Source organism: Hibiscus syriacus, unplaced genomic scaffold, assembly GCF_006381635.1.
Source record: "Hibiscus syriacus cultivar Baekdansim isolate YM2019G1 unplaced genomic scaffold, ASM638163v2 tig00000764_pilon, whole genome shotgun sequence".
In the NCBI taxonomy this organism is placed as follows: domain Eukaryota; kingdom Viridiplantae; phylum Streptophyta; class Magnoliopsida; order Malvales; family Malvaceae; genus Hibiscus; species Hibiscus syriacus.
Window position 1 is genome coordinate 487678 of NW_024061820.1, and position 23173 is coordinate 510850.

General features: G+C 34.0%; 1 long non-coding RNA gene and 1 pseudogene across 2 annotated transcripts; one reads left to right on the top strand and one right to left on the bottom strand.

Annotated features, from left to right (window-relative positions):
* Positions 1–1243: 1243 nt before the first annotated feature.
* LOC120215432 lies at positions 1244–22835 on the bottom strand (annotated as a pseudogene).
* On the top strand, positions 6097–7728 carry LOC120215441. 2 transcript variants are annotated; one of them, XR_005524958.1, is made up of 4 exons: positions 6097–6116; positions 6621–7301; positions 7409–7592; positions 7689–7728. It is a non-coding gene; the product is annotated as an uncharacterized LOC120215441 (long non-coding RNA). The 2 variants fall into 2 exon arrangements; XR_005524957.1 differs by lacking the exon at positions 6097–6116 and adding an exon at positions 6348–6491.
* Positions 22836–23173: the final 338 nt, after the last annotated feature.

Here is a 23173-nt window from a genome sequence, read left to right on the forward strand (position 1 = left end):
CACTCTCTGTTTAGCTGCTTCAGTTGTAAACATACTATCATATATTGTTGCAACACGATCTACCATATCCAACACCAACAGATACCAATGTGAATTATGTAGTTTATTGTGATCATGATCTGCAACAAATTTCACACCCAATTTGACAAAATTCAACATTCTATATCCGAAAACATCATTTGCAATTGGTATGGTGTCTTACCTTCTCACAGTCGGTGAATTTCACATAGTTATTCAATATGGGACCCCAGAAGGTAGCAATACTCTCAACACTTTCTTTGTTGTTGGCATCCAACGCCTGCTGCTGCAATTACGCAACAAACATTATTAATTTACCATCTATAACACTACTTATCTCCATTTATTAATTTAACTCACCGCTAAGTGGTATGGAAGGTAGCCAATCCTCCGGAGTGACTTCTGAGAATCGTAGCATACTGTCCAGGCGAGCAAATCAATAACCTAACAAAATTAATTACACAATCAGAACATATTCAATAAGTTTTAACATTTTCTACTTTCTACTTACCACACGGCCAACCCATTCCGTAGGCTTCAACGTTGCAACGTCGTATACACTAGCAAATTGATTTCCCATTGAGATTACAGAATATCTGTATGAATCATTAGGATTAATATGTTGTCATGAAATATTTAAATATAACTCACAAAGCAATATATTTCACTTACACTGATTCTAACTCACTATTCCATAAATAATCACAAATTGCAGCTTCGATGTCATCAATTCCGCTTGGAATATCCGCTTTTTCAACCTACACTTTTGCATACAAATTTTTGTCACAACAACATAATAAAAATCAAATTAAGTTTTCTTTTATTCAACTTACCTTCTGCTTCTTCTTCTGGGGTGCAGGACATTCCGAATCCAAATCTGCTGCTATAACACTCTCTGGTGTATAAATGACATCGACTTCCTTCCTCCTCATTTCTTCATCTCTTCTTCTTCCTCCTCCCTATTTTCTTCTTCATATTTTTTCAGTTCATCGTATTTTTTTCTACATAGCTCTTCATCTCTTTATTCACCCTTCAATTGATCTCCTTCATCCAAGTATTTATCAACCACCCCCTTCACCCCCGTAAGTTCACTCCTCAATTCCACAACCTCCTTCACCACTCCCTCAAATTTTTCACCCGTCACCATCTTAATATCACCCCTTAACACCCCAACTTCTTTCACCACTTCACCCCTCAACACCTCTACTTCTTTCACCACTCCATCTATTTTTCCTTCCACTACCCCCTTATGCCTCTCAAGTGTATCTTCGACTCTCTCAAGTTTCTCTTCGACTCTATCAAGTTTCTCTTCGACTCTTGATTGCCTTTGCATGATATCAAATTGGATTTTTTTGATATCATCCAATTCAGACATCAAAATGTCGAAGTTACTATGTTTTCCCTTACCGTCGTCCCACTCACCGTCATCCCCCAATACAACCATCTCTCCTTTCTTCTCCCATGCCTCCACTGCCTCCTCTACATCATTGCCAATAACCTTCAAAATTAAATTACAATATTAAGACATTGATTATATTCTTAATATTATTTAATTACATTTATTACCCTTTCTTGCTTCTTCGCTCTATCCAACTTCAATTTCACCATCACTCTAACCACCTCTTCCTTCCCCCATGCACGGATGCGTGCCACTCCGGTTCTTTCATAAGCCGACACTGCCTCACAGCCCGACCAAAAATCGAACAGTGCAACCTACATTTATAATAAAATTTATATTTTTATATAAAAACACAAAAAAGTTCTTCAACTCATTTACCTCTAAGATTGCTATGCACCCTTTGAGGTATCTCTGGCTGCATTTTTTAAAGGTGATTATTGATTCAATCAATCTCGAATGGATATATTCAGCCCAATTTAATTCACCCTTCAAGCCTTCATCGCAAATGAGCTTCATATGTTCCTTGTTCGTTGACGTATAACCCGTTGGACAAAGAAAGATACCGACAAGGTATAATATAACTCTGGCCTTCAGCTCATCCCCAACGTAAGATCCACTTTTTATTTCCTCTTCAATTTCAGCATATGTCACCTTCTGCTTCAAACCATATTTTGAGGCAAGTGCTTTCCAATCCTTACTCTTACAGACTTCTACAACACTTTTGCCTTCATTTTCTACCCCCAATACGGCTGCAGCACATGGGATCCCGAGAGGAAATGAAAAATCACCATACTTAGCAATACATTGTCTGACATCAAATTGCGCCATCAAGGATCGACACAATTCCCTCCGAATAGGTCGATCCCTTACTCCTACCAACGATCCAAAACCTATTTCTCCCAGCACATTCAATTGACCCTTCTCCTTAAGGTGTTTAATTAATGAATTCACCCTTTTAATGCTGCATCTTGTCGACACTTCCTACATTTTTTAACAATATATAATGTTATAGTTCTTATATATTTTGTATCAACGTATTTACAAGTTTAATGATACCTTATTTCATATGCTTTCCTCCGTTCTTTGTATTATTTACTATCATTCCTTGACTGTGTGATGTAAGGTTCCTTTTCAGCATCACTCATTGAATTCCATTTGGACCTCACATCTTTTGTCACCTAATATTAAACATAAACGTTTCTTAATCAATACATTAACACTAAATACTACTCAATGTCAATTTCATTTTACATACCGAACCGCTCTGTGTGCCATCTTCCTTCATCCTTTTGCATTCGGCCATACTGTCAACATTTAAAATTTGTAATCAATTTAAAGTTTATCGATACTTTAATCCAATTACCATTTCAACAATAATAACAAAAAGACATTGATACTTACTAGAAGTACATATATCTACCCTTTGGTTGCTTTCGAGTCTCGGCCTCAATTTCAAAGTCATCTGCGCCACCAACAATTTTCCAACCCATTGACTCTATTTTTCCTTCATATATCAGTTTACGCAAATCAAATTATTTTGTTACATACATTTTATTCAATATACAAATATAGATAACTACTCTTGTGGTAAAATGGTTTTCTTCAAAAGAATTTGAATGGTCACTACAAAATGTGTCGGCACATTTATACAACCTATAATATCATTTTCTACCTATAATATTTAATAAAAGTATCGACATTTATATTTTACCTTCAATATCACTTTCTACCTGCAATCGGTCTCAAATGCTTCTTTACTCCAAAACCCCAAACAACACATAAAAACCCTATTCGCGATTACTGTAATAATAAAAAACTAGGGTTTCGACAACATACTTTTCGATTCGACTGTATCAACAAACAAACAAACATCGCTTTAGAAACGCCTTCTGAAATACAGCAACAATTACGCTTCGATTTCAAAAACTCGTCCGTTCTATCGATTTTCAGAGGATATTTAGATATGGCCTTTATATTTTCATCGGATATGTTATTTATATTTAGTCGATACAAATACAAAAGTGTCGATACTTTTATGTCAGGTGTCGATACTTTCGAAAGGATAATTACCTATTTCTTTGAAAGTGTCGATAATTTATTACACATACTTACGAAAGTATCGACACTTTCAATATATCTGGTATCGTTTTACCGGTTTTATCATTTTGATACCGGTTTTATCATATTTTTACCTGTTATATCGTTGTGGATCGATATATTTTTTTAAAGTATCGACACATTATAGGCGCTAAAACTGCTTCTCTTTTAAATTCACAAAGTTTCGATCCTTATATAAAGTATCGACACTTTCAATATATCCGGTAACGTTTTACCGGTTTTATCATTTTGATACCGGTTTTATCATATTTTTACCTGGTATATCGTTTTGGATCGATATATTTTTTAAAAGTATCGACACTTTATAGGATTTAAAACTGCTTCTCTTTTAAATTCACGAAGTGTCGATCCTTATATTAAAGTACCGACACTTTAAATGTATCCGGTAGCGCTTTACCGGTTTTATCATTTCAATACCGGTTTTGTCATAGTTTTACCTGTTATATCTTTTTGAATCGACACATTTTTAATTTGGATCAACACGAACCGACAAGTTAAGTTTGCCGGTTGCACAATTTTTTAATATTTCTTTATGACTTAGACCTACTACATTATTATTAGTCAACATTTTCAATAACGCTAAACTGAATTTATTAAATATCTTTTAATATATCTGGTAACACTGTATATTAACCGTATATTAATCCCTAAGACAATCCCCTAAAGTTCATACTCATCCCTTTGTTAACTTTTTCGTGTTGAATAGTTTCAATCGAAATCCTTTTCATGACAAAAATTTCAGACACTAGAAGCCAACTGTGCCATGTGTCCGTTTGTGAAGCCTCTAAAATTATATAAAAAGTTATCATTTCATTATATGCTCGATGACAAGTCTTTTGGAGCTATGAATTTGGTTTAGAGAGAAATTAAAGGTTCTGTTTTTGGCTGCTTTATTTGTGAGAGTGAGAGTGAGAGTGAGAGTGAGAGTGAGAGTGAGAGTGAGAGACACCAAGAAAGGCATTGCCCGGTGAACAAACTCACATCACACCCAATATAAATCCTGCAACTGTCAACGTGACATTCAGACTTTTGTTGTTATTTGTTTTCTTTGTTGACAACCCATTTTCAGACTGTAAAATAACGTTTGATTGGATAGAATCTCTTAGAATTTGTGGAAATTAGAATTTAATTTCATAATTTTCTCATATTTGGTTTAAAATTGTTAAGGGAATTGAAATCCCTGATGGAATTCAATTTCAGAGAATTCAATTCATTTGTTGGAGGTAATTGAAATTTGACCATACTACCCTCATCAATTATTTGGTAACTTATTCATATATTGAATAAAAATATTTTTTTTATTATTTCGGATCGGGTTTCTAATTCATATATTCGGTTCGGGTCGGGTGAAACTTTATTTTGATAAGGTCGGGTCGGGTTTTTATAAGTGTAATATTCGGGTCGGTTGGGTTCGGGTTTAGGGTGAAAAAAACCGAACCGACCCAAAATATATATAATTCAGGTCGGGTCGGATTAAGTCACTATTTTTATTAAATAAAAATATTTTTTTATTATTTCGGGTCGGGTCGGGTCGGGTCAGATGAAACTTTATTTTGTTCGGGTCGGGTCGAGTTTTTTAAGTGTGATATTCGGGTCGGGTCGAGTTCGGGTTTAAGGTGAAAAAAACCGGACCGGTCCGAAAATATATAAAATTCGGGTTGGGTCGGATTAAGTCACTGTTTTTATTAAATAAAAATAATTTTTTATTATTTCGGGTCGGGTCAGGTCGGATTTCTAATTCATATATTCGGGTCGGATGAAACTTTATTTTGTTCGAGTCGGGTTGGGTTTTTTAAGTGTGATATTCGGGTCAGGTCGGGTCGGGTTCGGGTTTAGGGTGAAAAAACCGGACCGGCACTAAAAAAATATATAATTTTACCTTATATATTTAGGAATAATTACAATAATACCCCTCTATATATAATTTTTTTTCAATTAAGTCAATGTTTTTATTGAATAAAAATATTTTTTTTATTATTTTGAGTCGTGTCGTGTCGAGTTTCTAATTCATATATTGAATAAAATTAGTTTTTGGTATATTTTTTGGTAACTAATTAACATACTCCGATTGGAATGTATCAAAATATTGCTCTATCTTTTGATAACTTATTAACATATTTTGATTACGATGTTTTTAACTTATAATGTTTATTAGCATGATTTTTATAATTTATTGAAATGAATAATCAATCAATAAAATGAAACTTTAATATTTTTTAATTTTTTATAATATATTACTATATGTAAGTTGTAAAATAAACTAAAATAAAATAAAAAAATAAGAAGGGCAATTCTGTCATTTTACATTACTGATATCAAATTCATCTGACATGTGTGCGAACCAAACAGAATATAGAATTGGATTCTAATTCGATTTCCTGTCAACCAAACAGAATATGAGATTGAATTCCAATTCCAACAGATTCCAATTCCTTCACAAATTCTAATTCTCTCATAAATATTCTAGCGAACCAAACGCCACCTAAATATCTACAAAATTATGATAGATATGAAAAAGAAAATCTTGTGTTTCGTCTTAAAAGAACTGTTTCCATGATTGTGCCATCTGAATTCACTTGAGGTTAGCTTCTGCTTCTACCACATAGTCCTTACTTTCAAAGATTCTGGGTCCCCCCCGAATCTTACAGTTGCAAGTGTTCATTTTCTGTGAAACTGAAATTAATTCATTACTCCTTTCACTATCATGAACAGTTCAAGTTATCCCCCAAAATATAAGAGGCTCTCAATCGGTTTTGCAGTCACCACAACTCAGAGCTAACAGGAGTTAAATGAAACAAAACTGACTTTTATTATTAAATTCTTTTTATCATCTCTCAAATAATTTCAGTTCCTACTTCTTAGTCAAGTTCATGTCAATGTCCCACAACTGATGTTGATGAAACATTGGCATATGCGACATAAGTGAAGCCATAAAATTTTCAACTCTGCTAAAAACGTACTGGATTCCTTTTAAGCATATTTGTATGGATATGAATTAGGATGTGGTTTGCTTCTTTTTCAAGTTTCATGCTTTCCTGTATACTGTATCTATAGATCACTAGACTTGGTTTTGAAATTTTTGCAGATAATATGGACCCGAAGGAAAACTCAGCCAAGCAATCAAAATCGATCCCACCATTGCCGAGGGATTCCAGAGGCTCACTTGAAGTGTTCAATCCATCAACTTTCTCGACCCGACCCATTAACCCGTCGCAATCCCCTTGGCAAAACTTGGGAGAGCCAGGTGGTAGCCACGAAAAAGCTGACCGTTTCCAGCTAGTATCAGAGTCGGCGAGCCACCACCGCTTGCTCCATCTCCACCGCCACCATCACAACTTTTTCATGAGACCACCGAGGATAATGACCGAAACCACGGCGTAGCGGCCAGTCCGAAGCCTTCGGAGGAAGCTGGAGAGGCTGCGAAGAGAGCTGCAGAATGGGGACTAGTACTGAAAACCGATAATGAAACTGGGAAACCACGCGGAGTGGTTGCTAGAAATTCGGGTGGGGATGACCCGAATATCAAAATGGATACTCGTAGGAACTCTAATACTTCCGTTCGGAGCTCGGACGAATTTTCCGATAACGAATTCATCTAGGATAGGGTTCCCAAGAGTATCCCAAGGCTTAAAGGAAGCATTGTCAACGTTTCAACAGACATTCGTTGTTTCGGATGCTACCAAACCCGATTACCGATTTTGTGTGCAAGGGCCGGATTCTTCAGGATGACCGGATACACTTCTAGTGAGGTCGTGGGCAGGAACTGGTAAAAAAAAACAAGTTTTTCTTTTAAGTTTGCTTGTATTAACTGTAATAACGGTCATGGAGGGGTGTAAAATTGACATTTTGATTGTGGGTGGGTCGGGGATCCAGTCGGTTTTTTACAGGGAGCGGGTACGGATCCGGAAGATATAGTGAAGATTAGGGAGGCATTACAGGCAGGGAAAAATTATTGTGGGAGATTGTTGAATTACAAGAAAGATGGGACTCCCTTTTGGAATCTTCTTACGATTGCACCCATTAAGGACGAGAATGGAAAAGTCTTGAAATTTATTGGGTTAGTTTCTCATTTATCCTTTTATTAGGTACCTTGGTTTTCACTTCTCATATAATCTTAATTATTTCTCTATTGTCTGAACGAATAAATTGCCAGAATGCAAGTGGAGGTAAGCAAGCATACAGAAGGGGCCAAGGAAAAGACGATGCGCCCCAATGGACTGCCCGAGTCTTTGATTCGATACGATGGTATGTATACATACGTTAGAATGAACGCAAGAATTTATAAGAACTTTAAAAATTTTAGGGGAACGCGAACTATAATAATTTGTACGCTCCGTATTCTATATATGTAACACCCCCAACCCGTATCCGACCCGGATACGAGTCCGAAGTGTCACATTAACTTTTCAAACCTTGACTCTTAAAAAAAATACCGGGAAATTTAAAACTTTATTAAATCACAATAAAGACTTTATCAGAGTGCTCGTACTTAATGACTTATTACATGCCACACTTTATACATAACCAATACATACTTTGTCAAATATTTCTGATCTGATCTTTTGGTAAGGAAAACTGACCTGTCTTGCTCCGCATCCCTCCTTACTCTTCTCGAAACCTACGTGTGAAACAATCACACGCTAAGTCGAAGACTTAGTGAGGCATAACCACTTATAATGCACTTTAAAACATATATTGATACATGCATGTTCTGTTCTATCATGTTATAGCAATTCCATGCATTTTTCATATCGTATAATCATATCAGATTTCGCAGTAAATACATACATACACATAATTCATCATTCACAGGTTATCATATAATCACATACTTTTTCAATCAACACTATACACACCACATCATATCATTTCTATAGCATTTATCATACCACTAACTTATATTTGTTCTATCTCTGGATTAGCCCATGTACATATGTGAGAACTATCGATATGTGAGTCTATAGAGGTTGTGCACTATGCTGTCACCACAGCTCGTATAAATGCACCGAAGTGCCCCGTAGAATTGCACCGTAGTGCCATATAATAATGTCCATAAGGACCACATAGAATTCTTTAAGAATCATATACATATGCTAGGGATCAAGTATGTGTCTTTCCAGACTTCACACATGTTCCAAAGAATATACATATGTCCCTAAGAACCGCGTAGACTTGCACCGTAGTGCCATATAATAATGTCCATAAGGACCACATAGAATTCTTTAAGAATCATATACATATGCTAGGGATCAAGTATGTGTCTTTCCAGACTTCACACATGTTCCAAAGAATATACATATGTCCCTAAGAACCGCGTAGACCCTCGACTCTTGGCATGCCAACTATACCCCTAGCTCTCATGACACATAACATGGCGTTATCATTTATTCATTTCAAATATTCATATAAACTTGTAATTCACTTTCACATATCACTTATCACATAGCTTCTTTTCATATGATCACATAGTCACGTAGTTCACTTACACGTAGATCATTTCCATATAATTCACATGCTCATCATATCTTGTTCACCTATGATCATATATTCATATAACAGATATGAACACTTTCACGTAGCTTATAATCATAAGTTTTGTCTCGTAACATATACTTGTTTTCACATATATATTTCCTATCATTCTTATACCATCACATAATTCTTTTAACATACATAACATATCATGTAAATTATAATAGAAATACTTATAAGTCATATAACTTAAAGCACATATACTTATAGTCACATTGCTTATATCTTAATCTTATGCCTTCTCTTAGACATATATATATATATATATATATATTCACATGTTCAGGTAATTCACCATTTCATCACATAATTGTGTATTCATATAACTCATTTCATTTCATTTCATATCTATCTATATATATATCCTCAAGATTATCCTAATATAATCATATAGCACTCTTATATTTCGTATTCATCTAGGGCAGACTTATAAACATATCTCACTTCTATTATTTCTCTATATATAATCTAATATGTTTACTTAATTCAATTTCCTATAACTCCTATAATCTTCTCATATACCTCATAAATTTCTATCATACAACCATGTGTTATAGTTTTATTTAACCTATGAATCTTTCCCATCTAGCTTATCTTACGTTCATCTTATCATTTATGTTCAAATCCCTAGTTAGTGTACTATTCTCACTTCATCCTATAGATCATATTATCAGCTTATTTCACTTATCATATAATAATATAATTATATTTTACTATGATCACATAGTTTATATCTCATACTTTGCTTTCTCATGTTCACCTATATCATATATGGCTCATATCTTTCTCATGCAGTCACATAGTTCAGTTTCACATATGTATATATATACATTATATAGCACATACTTCTCATAACATTACATTCAAAAGCATGTCAATACATATTTCATGCATACATACAATTCATGTCATTCATATACGTATAATCATATATTCATGCATTCTAACATAGGAAATGACTTGTCGCAAGTCTTGTTTCCATTTAGCACAATAAACTAACTAATATGCACTCACCTGGCCTCACTAGCCAATTCAAATCTCTTATCTTTCCCTTGATCGATCTTACTTGTCAAACGTTCCGGAATTTCTTTAGCGTAGAATCTACATAAATGTACATTCGAGACAATCAATAGAACCTACACCTTGTAATTGGATACTATCAATTTAAATGAACTTATTAAATCCATATTCCCAATTTTCCTTTAGGGGGAATCGGTTCCCTCCCCATGGGGGTATCGGTTCCCCTATGACATACTGGAAATTCTTGTTCGTTTGAAGGGGTATCAGATCCCCTTGAATGGGTACCGATTCCCCTTGCCCAGAAATCATATTTTCAACCCGAAAATTACTTCATTTCCTCTCAAACACTTCATATTCATCTCCTTTTCATTCTTAACTCTAGTACACATACTTAAACCAATCTATATTCATTTATTTCATCTTAAACCTCAAATCCTATATTCCATACGAGATTCAAAAATCATACCAAATTTCAATGTGTTCTAATTCCAATTCTAACACCTCATACTTCTTAATTAGATTGATGACAAGTCAAATTCATCCATAAACTTCAACAACCATACCCTATCAAAATTCCATCTTAAAACTCATATTGTAAATTCCTTCATAATTCATTTATCTTATTGTTTAAATCCTATATAAGCTTTCCTTAAGCTTATTTAATACCCAAAGATTCAAAACCAACTTATAAATTCCAGAAATTAACAGTTAAAGTTAAAAATCCAACTTACCTTTAAATTGGAGCTACGAGAAGAAGAAGAGAGTAAGAAGAAGGCTTCCAGAACTCTCCCAAAACCCACGTGTATCACTTGTATTTAAAGAAAATACAAATATTCTTTAAGCTGAAAGACTAAATTGCCCCTTTAATTACCATCTAGATTTAATCCATCATCAAAATTCTTTACTTAAATCCCAAAACTTTTAACTTATTTCAAAATTGAGCACTAAATTTCCCAAATTTACATTTTAGTCACTGACCCGGCTTTCGGGATGTTACAAATCTCCCCTCCTTATAAGAAAATTCGCCCTCGAATTTTCACTGAACATCTTAGTAAGAACATATCTTCCAATGTTCTTATGTTGCTTCCCTGACTTATTCTTTCTTGTCATCATCGGAAACTTACTTTTCAATCCTTAAGTTTTCCAACTATCTTTTTCGTTTATACATTCATCTTCTGTTGCTTATCATATAAACAATAACCAGTAATACCAATCCATTGTTGTCTTTTCTCTCATTCGACTATGCATTTTTCCTTTGACCTTTCTAAAATTCCATATAATGTCACTCATCACATTGACAGTAACATCCATCTCTATATCATAAATCCATCTATTTCTTCATAACTCTCTAATTACCTTATAACCATACCAAACTTGTATGTCGTCATCATTTGACCAAACTCAACTTTAAATCTTCTTCAATGTGATTAAACATATACTTTAAGGAGTCAAACAATATTTTCACATCACCTTGCACACTGGTCTTATTCCATATCAAAATTGTCCTCTGTACTTCCATATTTATCGTATATGATCCTTTAAATCAATCCCTTTCATTTCTTTATTCCTTATTCCTTATACATTAATCATATATTTCCTTTCATGTTCACATACTCTTGTCTTATTACTTATACTCATCTTATGTACCAATCTTCATTGCATCCTCATTACTTTAATAACCCATTTCTTATACATAACTTCATTCTTTATCATTTCTTATACTTGTATTTTCCTTCCTGAAGGTTCCATGCAAATACTTATCTCAGTTTCTACATCATAGTTAGCTGCTCAGAATATACAATCCTATTCAAATTCACATCATAATCAATTAACTCCACTTTGTCTTTTCCTTCAGTCTTATAACTCTATCACCTTTACTCTGACAGCTAGTCAATAACATATGTTCAAATCTAGGGTACAAACCCTAATCAACTAAACACATACTCCTTTCAAATCCAAATTATCTTAAAATTCGCTTACTCAACTATCAATTTCACCTCTATTCTTATATCCTGAAATTTCTTTGCTCAAACTCAACATTCTGACTTCGTGTCTTATAATCTGATCATCGATACACATTCTCAACTCTTCTTATCAATTCCAGCTTTACTTAAATATCAAATTCTTACTTCCTTTTCCTTTACTATACCACATTACTATGATCCAAATATGCAACTATATCCAGATCCATTGCAGATCTAGTTTTCATATCCTGACAATATCTTATAATCTTATAATTCCAGTACATTCCCATCGCATATTCTTGTTAGCTAACGCTAACTTTTCCGTCTTAACTGCAAACCCTTATCATAAACGCTCTGCTTATACACAATGTTATTCCTTCATTTCGAACTCATAAGCTCTGACATATACATCTTATACGCTTGTCACTGATGCACTATCCTTGAATTCTTCTATACGTAATCATCACGTCATTAGATCTTTTTAACATTCTTATGGTGACACCCGTTCACCATCTTCTATCTTATTCACATAATAGCAAAACTACTCTACATCGTTTTTCCAATTCCAAACGATGAAATTTTCTATCATTTCAGATATGATTTCAGCTTTCTGAAATCAACTTTTAATCTTACTAGCAGTTCCTGAGGTGTCCGCTCTTCATCCTGCCTGGCCAGGGCAAGTGAATAACTGTCACAATCAGGAATATCACCTTTCACTTACTTCGAAATTATCACGATCGGATTTCTACTGTATTAAACTATTCTTATTTTATTAGCAAGACAACGTATTCCTTACACTATCAGATCAGAAATTTTTTAATCTATGTTGGCATGTACACCTTTTATGACATTTTAGACTTCGGTTTATGCCGAGAATCGGCTAAACCATAGCTCTGATACCATTAATTGTAACACCCCCAACCCGTATCCGACCCGGATACGAGTCCGAAGTGTCACATTAACTTTTCAAACCTTGACTCTTAAGAAAAATCCCGGGAAATTTAAAACTTTATTAAATCAAATAAAGACTTTATCAGAGTGCTCGTACTTAATGACTTATTACATGCCAACACTTTATACATAACCCAATACATACTTTGTCAAATATTTCTGATCTGATCTTTTGGTAAGGAAAACTGACCTGTCTTGCTCCGCATCCCTCCTTACTCTTCTCGAAACCTACGTGTGAAACAATCACACGCTAAGTCGAAGACTTAGTGAGGCATAACCACTTATAATGCACTTTAAAACATATATTGATACATGCATGTTCTGTTCTATCATGTTATAGCAATTCCAGGCATTTTTCATATCGTATAAAATCATATCATATTAATCGCAGTAAATACATACATACACATAATTCATCATTCACAGGTTATCATATAATCACATACTTTTTCAATCAAACACTATACACACAACATCATATCATTTCTATAGCTTTTATCATACCACTAACTTATATTTGTTCATATCTCTGGATTAGCCCATGTACATATGTGAGAACTATCGATATGTGAGTCTATAGAGGTTGTGCACTATGCTGTCACCACAGCTCGTATAAATGCACCGAAGTGCCCCGTAGAATTGCACCGTAGTGCCATATAATGATGTCCATAATGACCACATAGAATTCTTTAAGAATCATATACATATGCTAGGGATCAAGTATGTGTCTTTCCAGACTTCACACATGTTCCAAAGAATATACATATGTCCCTAAGAACCGCGTAGACTTGCACCGTAGTGCCATATAATAATGTCCATAAGGACCACATAGAATTCTTTAAGAATCATATACATATGCTAGGGATCAAGTATGTGTCTTTCCAGACTTCACACATGTTCCAAAGAATATACATATGTCCCTAAGAACTGCGTAGACTTGCACCGTAGTGCCATATAATAATGTCCATAAGGACCACATAGAATTCTTTAAGAATCATATACATATGCTAGGGATCAAGTATGTGTCTTTCCAGACTTCACACATGTTCCAAAGAATATACATATGTCCCTAAGAACCGCGTAGACCCTCGACTCTTGGCATGCCAACTATACCCCTAGCTCTCATGACACATAACATGGGCGTTATCATTTATTTCATTTCAAATATTCACATAAACTTGTAATTCACTTTCACATATCACTTATCACATAGTTTCTTTTCATATGATCACATAGTCACGTAGTTCACTTACACGTAGATCATTTCCATATAATTCACATGTCACATATGTCATGTTTTCATATAATTATGTCATTTCTCACCCAATCACCTTTATTCCTGTACACATACTCATCATATCTTGTTCACATATGATCATATATTTCATATAACAGATAGGAACACTTTCACGTAGCTTATAATCATAGGTTTTGTCTCGTAACATATACTTGTTTTCACATATATATTTCCTATCAATTCTTATACCATCACATAATTCCTTTAACATACATAACATATCATGTAACATTATAATAGAAATACTTATAAGTCATATCACTTAAAGCACATATACTTATAGTCACATTGCTTATATCTTAATCTTATGCCTTCTCTTAGACATATATATATATATATATATATATTCACATGTTCAGGTAATTCACCATTTCATCACATAATTGTGTATTCTATAACTCATTTCATTTCATTTCATATCTATCTATATATATATATATCCTCAAGATTATCCTAATATAAATCATATAGCACTCTTATATTTCGTATTCATCTAGGGCAGACTTATAAACATATCTCACTTCTATTATTTCTCTATATATAATCTAATAGGTTTACTTAATTCAATTTCATATAACTCCTATAATCTTCTCATATAACCTCATAAATTTCTATCATACAACCCATGTGTTATAGTTTTATTTAAACCTATGAATCTTTCCCATCTAGCTTATCTTATACGTTCATCTTATCATTTATGTTCAAATCCCCTAGTTAGTGTATTATTCTTTCATCCTATAGATCAATATTATCCAGCTTATTTCACTTATCATATAATAATAATTATTTTTTACTATGATCACATAGTTTATATCTCATACTTTGCTTTCTCATGTTCACCATATCATGTCATATGGCTCATATCTTTCTCATGCAGTCACATAGTTCAGTTTCACATATGTATATATATATACATTATATAGCACATACTTCTCATAACATTACATTCAAAAGCATGTCAACACATATATTCATGCATACATACAATTCATGTCATTCATACGTATAATCATATATTCATGCATTCTAACATAGGAAATAGACTTGTCGCAAGTCTTGTTTCCATTTAGCACCATAAACTAACTAATATGCACTCACCTGGCCTCACTAGCCAATTCCAATCTCTTATCTTTTCCCTTGATCGATCTTACTTGCCAAAAGTTCCGGAATTTCTTTATGCGTAGAATCTACATAAATGTACATTTCGAGACAATCAGTAGATACCTACACCTTATAATTGGATACTATCAATTTAAATGAACTTATTAAATCCATATTCCCAATTTTCCTTTAGGGGGAATCGGTTCCCCCCCATGGGGGTATCGGTTCCCCCATGACATACTGGAAATTCTTGTTCGTTTGAAGGGGTATCGGTTCCCCTTGAATGGGTACCGATTCCCCTTGCCCAGAAATCATATTTTCAACCCGAAAATTACTTCATTTCCTCTCAAACACTTCATATATCATCTCCTTTTCATTCTTAACTCTAGTACACATACTTAAACCAATCTATATTCATTTATTTCATCTTAAACCTCAAAATCCTATATTCCATACGAGATTCAAAAATCATACCAAATTTTCAATGTGTTCTAATTCCAATTCTAACACTTCATACTTCTTAATTAGATTGATGACAAGTCAAATTCATCCATAAAACTTCAACAACCATACCCTATCAAAATTCCATCTTAAAACTCATATTGTAAATTCCTTCATAATTCCTTTATCTTATTGTTTAAATCCTATATAAGCTTTCCTTAAGCTTATTTAATACCCAAAGATTCAAAACCAACTTATAAAATTCCAGAAATTAACAGTTAAAAATCAAACTTACCTTTAAGTTGGAGCTACGAGAAGAAGAAGAAGAGAGTAAGAAGGCTTCCAGAACTCTCCCCAAAACCCACGTGTATCACTTGTATTTAAAGAAAATACAAAATATTCTTTAAGCTGAAAAGACTAAATTGCCCCTTTAATTATCCATCTATGCTATTTAATCCATCATCAAAATTCTTTACTTAAATCCCAAAACTTTTAACTTATTTCAAAATTGAGCACTAAATTTCCCAAAATTTACATTTTAGTCACTGACCCGGCTTTCGGGATGTTACAAGATGACTATGGCAGGGATCATAGCCGCCTTGACACAACATTCATCGTCGAAACGACGAGAAGTAACACTTAACAATATAGGTAATACAAAACAGGTTTATATGTTTCAAACCATTTTTATTATTAAAAATATAAGCAAAATCAAGTTTATAAGCATAACATTATAGGTAACACCTTTTTTAATTATCAGTCGTTTACGTTACATGTTTGAAACCTTTTATATTATGAAAAAATAATACAAAATAGGTTTATATGTATAACATTATAGGTTTCACTTTTTTTAATTCTCAACCGTTAAGATTATATGTTTGAATTGTTTTTATTACGCAAACATAAGACAAAACATGTTTATAACTATAACATTATAGGTAACGCGTTTTTCAATTATCAATTGTTTACATTATATGTTTGAAACCTTTTATATTATGCAAAAATAAGATAAAACATGTTTATAACTCTAACATTGTAGGTTGCGTCTTTTGTTCTTCTGTAATAATAATTATTTTACTATTTTCTCAATTACCATTTATTTTTTTAATTATTAATAAATATTAAATGTATTAACGATATAAAATATCTTAAAAAATAAATAAAAAACAATACATATAATAATAATGCGAAATAATAATTGCTTCAAAACAAAGTTGTTTCATGTTAATAAATATATAATATTTATTAAAATTAAAACTCATTTGATTGTAATATATTAAAAAATAAAGTTTCTTCATGGTCCCAAAAACAATAACAGTAACAAGTGCATAGGTTGGGAGGGTGGTTGGCCATTGGTTCCCAAAATTTGTCAACTGAAATACGACAATTCTTATCACAATTATAATCGATTAGTTTTGGACTAGAAACCTCTATGTTGTTGCGACACCATGATATTAAGCTTACAAACCTTTGAATAACTTGTAAATTTATTTTCTTATAATTGTCGAGATTGAGAGCTTTCAATATTCGAAGTAATTCTTCTCTTAATTCAATCCCATAACAAATTAGAAACATGCCATAGACATATATGACTTTATTATTACCTTTATTGGTTGTTTTCTTCAAACAATGCAAACCACACTCTGGGTTCTTTCCACTAAAATAATCGTACATGCATGCATGTTCTGTAAAACGCTTTAGGATTATTAGCAGCTACGCATCTTTCTTGAAAATTTATCTCGATTTGAGTCCATAGAATGATGTTGATATTTTTCATTGAAACATTGCGATAGAGTAGTTGTGCTTCGAAGCTTCATGAAAATTCTTGCAACTCAATCGAGTATTGAGAAAATCGACCATTGAATTAGACACCACATGCATAAGAATTTTTATAACAATTCCTTCAGGATTGATCTCACAATATTACAACATATTTTTTTGTCATTATTTTGAAAGAGGTTATTACTACAAACCTTAAACCTAAACCAATAATTATAATAGTCCTTGCACCCTTTCCAAAGCAACATTTCACTGGGACGTTACGTTTTTTAGTTGAGGCTTCTAAAACGATTTAAATTTTTTGTAATCATTGTATCCATTCGTATCATCCAATATCTCAGGTGACGATTCACCAACATCGAACTTTTCCACGAATACCATAGCATAGCAAAAATACTAATATTAATAAAAAAAGTATCGATTATAATAACATATGTATCAACATTTTAACTATCAATCATATTCATCTTTTTCAATATTTAAAAGTATAGATACTATTATATTAAGTATTGATATTTAAAATTTCGCTCTTTTATTACTTTTTATGTAACCATATTTCTTATATATATTTATAATATTTTAAGCTGTTAACTTATTTTCTTACAATTTTCAAAAATATCGATCATTACCGCATATATATATTGAAATTTTCACTTTTCATATTATCTTTAACTTTTTCAATATTTAAAAGTATCGATAATAATATATCTAATATCAATATTAAAAATTTTGAACTGTTTTTTTAATATTTTAGGCACAACCTATTTTATTAATAAAAATATTAATATAACATATCGCTACCGAAATTTCTATTCAAGACCCTGACATTATTGGGTATAACCTATTTTATAAAAAAATTAACCTACTTTACAGATTGCAACTTACTTTCTTAGTGAATTATAACATTCTTGGGTGCAACCGTATTTCTTGTATATATTCATAATATTTTAGGCTCAAACCATTTATTATTAAAAATAGTAAGATTCTAGATTGCAACCTACTTTCTAATTGAACCACGACATTATTGGGTGCAACCTATTTTATTAAAAAAATAGTAACATTAAAGATCACAACTTATTTCTTAGTGAACCGTGACATTATTAAGCGCAACCGTATTTATAATACATATTTATAACATTTTCAACTTTTAATTTATTTTCTTGTCGTGGGAAATTCTAAGGCTCCATAAGCTTAAATTCTGATAATATTTAAGACTCAATGTATTTTATTATTAAAAATTAAGATTCCAAATTACAACCTATTTTCCTAGTGAACCATGGCATTCTTGGACACAACCGTTTTTAAAAAAATTATTAACATTAAATATCACAACCTATTTCTTAGTGAATCATGACATTATTTGGCACAACCATATTTATTATACATATTCATAACATTTTCATCTTTTAACTTATTTTCTTATCGTGGGAAAATCCAAGGCTCCTTCACATTAAACTCTGATAACATTTTAGGCGCAACCCATTTTATTATTAAAAATAGTAATATTTCATATTGTAATATGTTTTCTTAGTGAACCATGACATTCTTAGGCGCAACAGTATTTCTTATATATATTCATAACATTTTTCGTTTTTAACTTATTTTCTTATCGTGAGTAAATCCAAAGCTCCATCAGCTTAATCTCTGATAACATTTTAAATGCAACCTATTTTATTATTAAAAAATATTAAGATTTCATATTACAACCTCCTTTCTTAGTGAAACATGATATTTTTTGGCACAATCGTTTTATTATATATGTTCATAATATTTTCAATTTTTAACTTATTTTCTTATAGTAAGAAATTAAAAAGATTTATCAGCTCAAACTCTAATAACATTTTCGACGCAACCTATAATGTTAATAGTATTCATAATATTTACTGTTTATAACTTAATTTCTTATCTATATAACATTATACTAAAACTTGTTATGTTACTCCAATTGATAAATATTTCGCTTCCAAATTATAATATTATGGATCATGCTTTTAACTTATAACTTTTTTACCGATCACGTCATTTATTAGTCTTATTTTAAGCGTCTCACGTCATATCCTCCCGATTTTCATCACAATCAAATCTTTTATTCTTCTTCAACTATCAAAAGCCGAATTCATGCTAAAAGTCGTTGAGAATCCTTTCGCCATGGAACAAAACTTGGTGTATTCTGATATTGGGCCAACCTTTTAACACATTTCTTTTTATAAAATTTATATCACCGTAACAGTGAGAATCTTGTAATTTTGTTAACAACACGTTTAGAACGTCCAGTCACTGCACCTGTACAACAGCTAAGAGACACAAACGTCCCCTGCAAATTGGAAATGTGATGCTTAACTCAGCTACAAACTAAATTAGAAATATCCCCACACTGAAGATGCCCTCCCTCTTTCATTTTCAGCAAAAGTGAAAAGCATCACATGCACAACATCATTATAAGTTGATCCGGTAATCACATTGGATCCAGCCTAAATTCGGAGTCGAGCAAGATTACCTCTAAACAACACTGTTTCTCTGTCTACAAAACTCAGATCGGTTGAGCTTCACCTTTCGTCATCATCATCAGCAGTTCATGACCTACCAATTTGGATTTTTTTCCTTACTGAATCAATGTGATTTTGCAGTCATAATGCAAAATAAAAGCATGGGTCCAAGAGTTGTCCCCCGCTACTGAATTTCATGATCCCCGGAACAAAAAATCAGCTACTTTCTAAAAGGTACAAGACAAAGGCAAAGGGATATACACACTGGGGCCTATAGGGACCAAATCAACAGTTAATTAAGCTTTGGAGCAAATTTAAGCAAGCAAGGTAACATCTCGGTCCAAAAAGTGAAAAAAAGGCAATACGTTTGTAGATTTACATTCACCGGTCATCCTTGGATTCCAAAGTGGGTTTGATCCTAAGTCATACATGTAGTAAACAAGTAAACACCCTTAAAAATGGGAGAAAAAAATGCAATTGAAGAATAAAACAAGCAAAAAGTGAAACATTTATGAGTTAATGTGAGTAGCTTCTCTTGTTTTTCTTTCTTCCATTTCTTTTTTGCAACTATTCTACGTACGCAAGAAAGTGACGAAATGACCTACAACTAGGTACAAAGCTCTACAGTTAAATCAAAACGCTTGCTCAGGAAATCCGACACTCACCGAGCCTTCTTCCGGGGCTTGAACAGGAAATTCGATGGCGGTGAAGGCGAAAACTCGAAAGGCAAATGCGGTGGCTCTGTCTCACCGGAAAGCATCACCGTGATCTCTTTCATGGTAGGCCGCTTGCTTGGTGATCTTTGTAGGCACAGCAATGCAATGGTAATGCAGAGCAATGCTTGATCCTTATTCAGTGAGTGAATTGAAGGGTCGACTAGTTCCAAAAGCCTCCCATTGCAAGCCAGTTGCCTTGCCCAAGATATCAAATTTGCTCTCTCGAATTCGGACATCGGTGAGCCTGTAACTTGGAGAGGTCTACGGCCGGATATTATGACCAAAACCAGAACCCCAAAGCTATAAACATCACATTTCTCCGAAAGGAAACCGCCACCACCGTACTCGGGCGCAATATAACAGACAGTTCCCCTCATACTCGGCGTACTACTGATTCCACCGCTCTTCGGTACATCGCTACTAGCCCAATCTTGGCTATTTCTTCTTCCGATTTTGAATTCACCACTGAATCCATCTAACCACCGATCAATGCTGCCTCTGCTGTTCTTTTTCTTTTTCCTTTCTACCATTTCTTCCTCTCTCTTTGCCACCAGAGTTCTCCATTGTTACTCGAACTAAGCCCTCTTTTCTTCTTCTTCTTCTTCTTAGTTAGTTCTTCACAAAATTCTTCTTTCCACCATTCTCTAGGCTTCCGATTCCTCTCCTTCTTTCGAATCTTTTCCTTCTTCTGCTCGACAATCGACCTTGAAACCTTGCAATCGTTAATGTTATTGACTGAGCTTGGAGAAGCAAGCCATTCGTTTTTGGGTCTTTCCTTTTTAATCTCGTTCCCAATCCATTCCATTACATAGTCTTTAACTCGCCCCGACTCAGAGCCAACCCCAGGATCCTGCCTCCACCACCAATCTCTTCTTGAACAACCCTTTTTATTACTAACCAAATCTCTCCCACTTTCCACACTAACTTTATCACAGAGACCTTCAGAGAAAACACTCCTTTTTTCCAGTCTCGTCTCCGGTGACAAAGACGGCGACGCCTCGGAATCCAAAACTCTAAGCTCACAGCTTTCCGGTGACCTATGGCTATCGGCAACCGTCAAGCTCGCGCCTTCTTCGAAACTAGTTAAAACGCTCTCTATTTCTTCTAAAATCGATCCGTTATCTTCTACAACGGCATCTTTTTTCCTCGAATTTCCACTTTCTTCAAGCTCTTCGACTGGATCCTCTGTTTTCAATCTAGCGAGACCGAAATCACCAATCCTGGCCTTGAATTCTCCGTCCAAAAGTATATTACTTGGCTTAATATCGCCATGGATAAAGGGCGGATCACAGAAATGATGGAGATACTCAAGCCCTTTAGCCACGTCTTCTATAATAGAAAATCTTCTACTCCACCTCTTCAGTTCTTCGCATTTTCTATCCAAGAGCGCGTCTTGCACGCTCCGATTTTCCATAAATTCGTAAACCAGAACGAACCTTCTTTTACTGGAATCTGAAGAGAATCCGATGAGGGGAACAATGTGGGGAGAATCCAAGGCGCGTGAGAGAGTAAGTTCGTTGTGGAACTCACGCTCTCCTTGCAACGAATCCGTCGTGTTCATAACTTTGACCGCGAGCGGTTGAGCTGACGACGGGAGAGTTGCTTTGTAGACCGACCCGAACCCGCCGTGTCCTAACCGGTTGGAAGGGGAGAACGAGGAAGTGGCACGGCGGATGAGGGAGTACGAGAAGCGGCGGCAGTGAAGATGGCTTGAAGATTCCGACGGAGCTGTGCGGTTGCGAGAGAGCTTTCGGTAGATGAAGATGGTTAAGACGGTTAAAAGTATTAGAGTTATAGTCACGGCTGCAGCGAGGAGTGGGGGAAGCAAGTGGAAGTTTTTATGAAGGTGACGGTGGTGGTGCGGTGGAGTCGCCGCCGCGACTTCTGGAGGCGGGAACCGTGATGGCATGATTGTAAATAAAGAAGAAACCAAAGCAAAGTTAGGTTTGCATTTAGCTTTCTTTTTTCTCTTCTCAGTTTAAGTTTTAGAAGAAGAATTTTTCTACCAATGACTGAATACTACAAAAATATTGTTTTGTTTCAAACTTTTATTTATTTTACTATTTCAGTATAAACTTAGGGAGTGTTGGGTGACATATGGAACGTTAACGTGTCGGAGCATTATTGGACGGTCACGAATCTCTTGTTACCGTTGGATAAGCGGGATTTAAATGTCAATTTAACCGATAACTAATTAGATCCTGATGGATGGTAGCTTGTTTACGTTTAACTACCTCATTTGTCACTGACTTATGACCAAATTTCTATTTTGGCCACTAGCTGAAAAATCAATTAAGGCATCAACTTTAGAAACATTGATCAATCAAGTCATCAGCTGCTAAATCACAAAG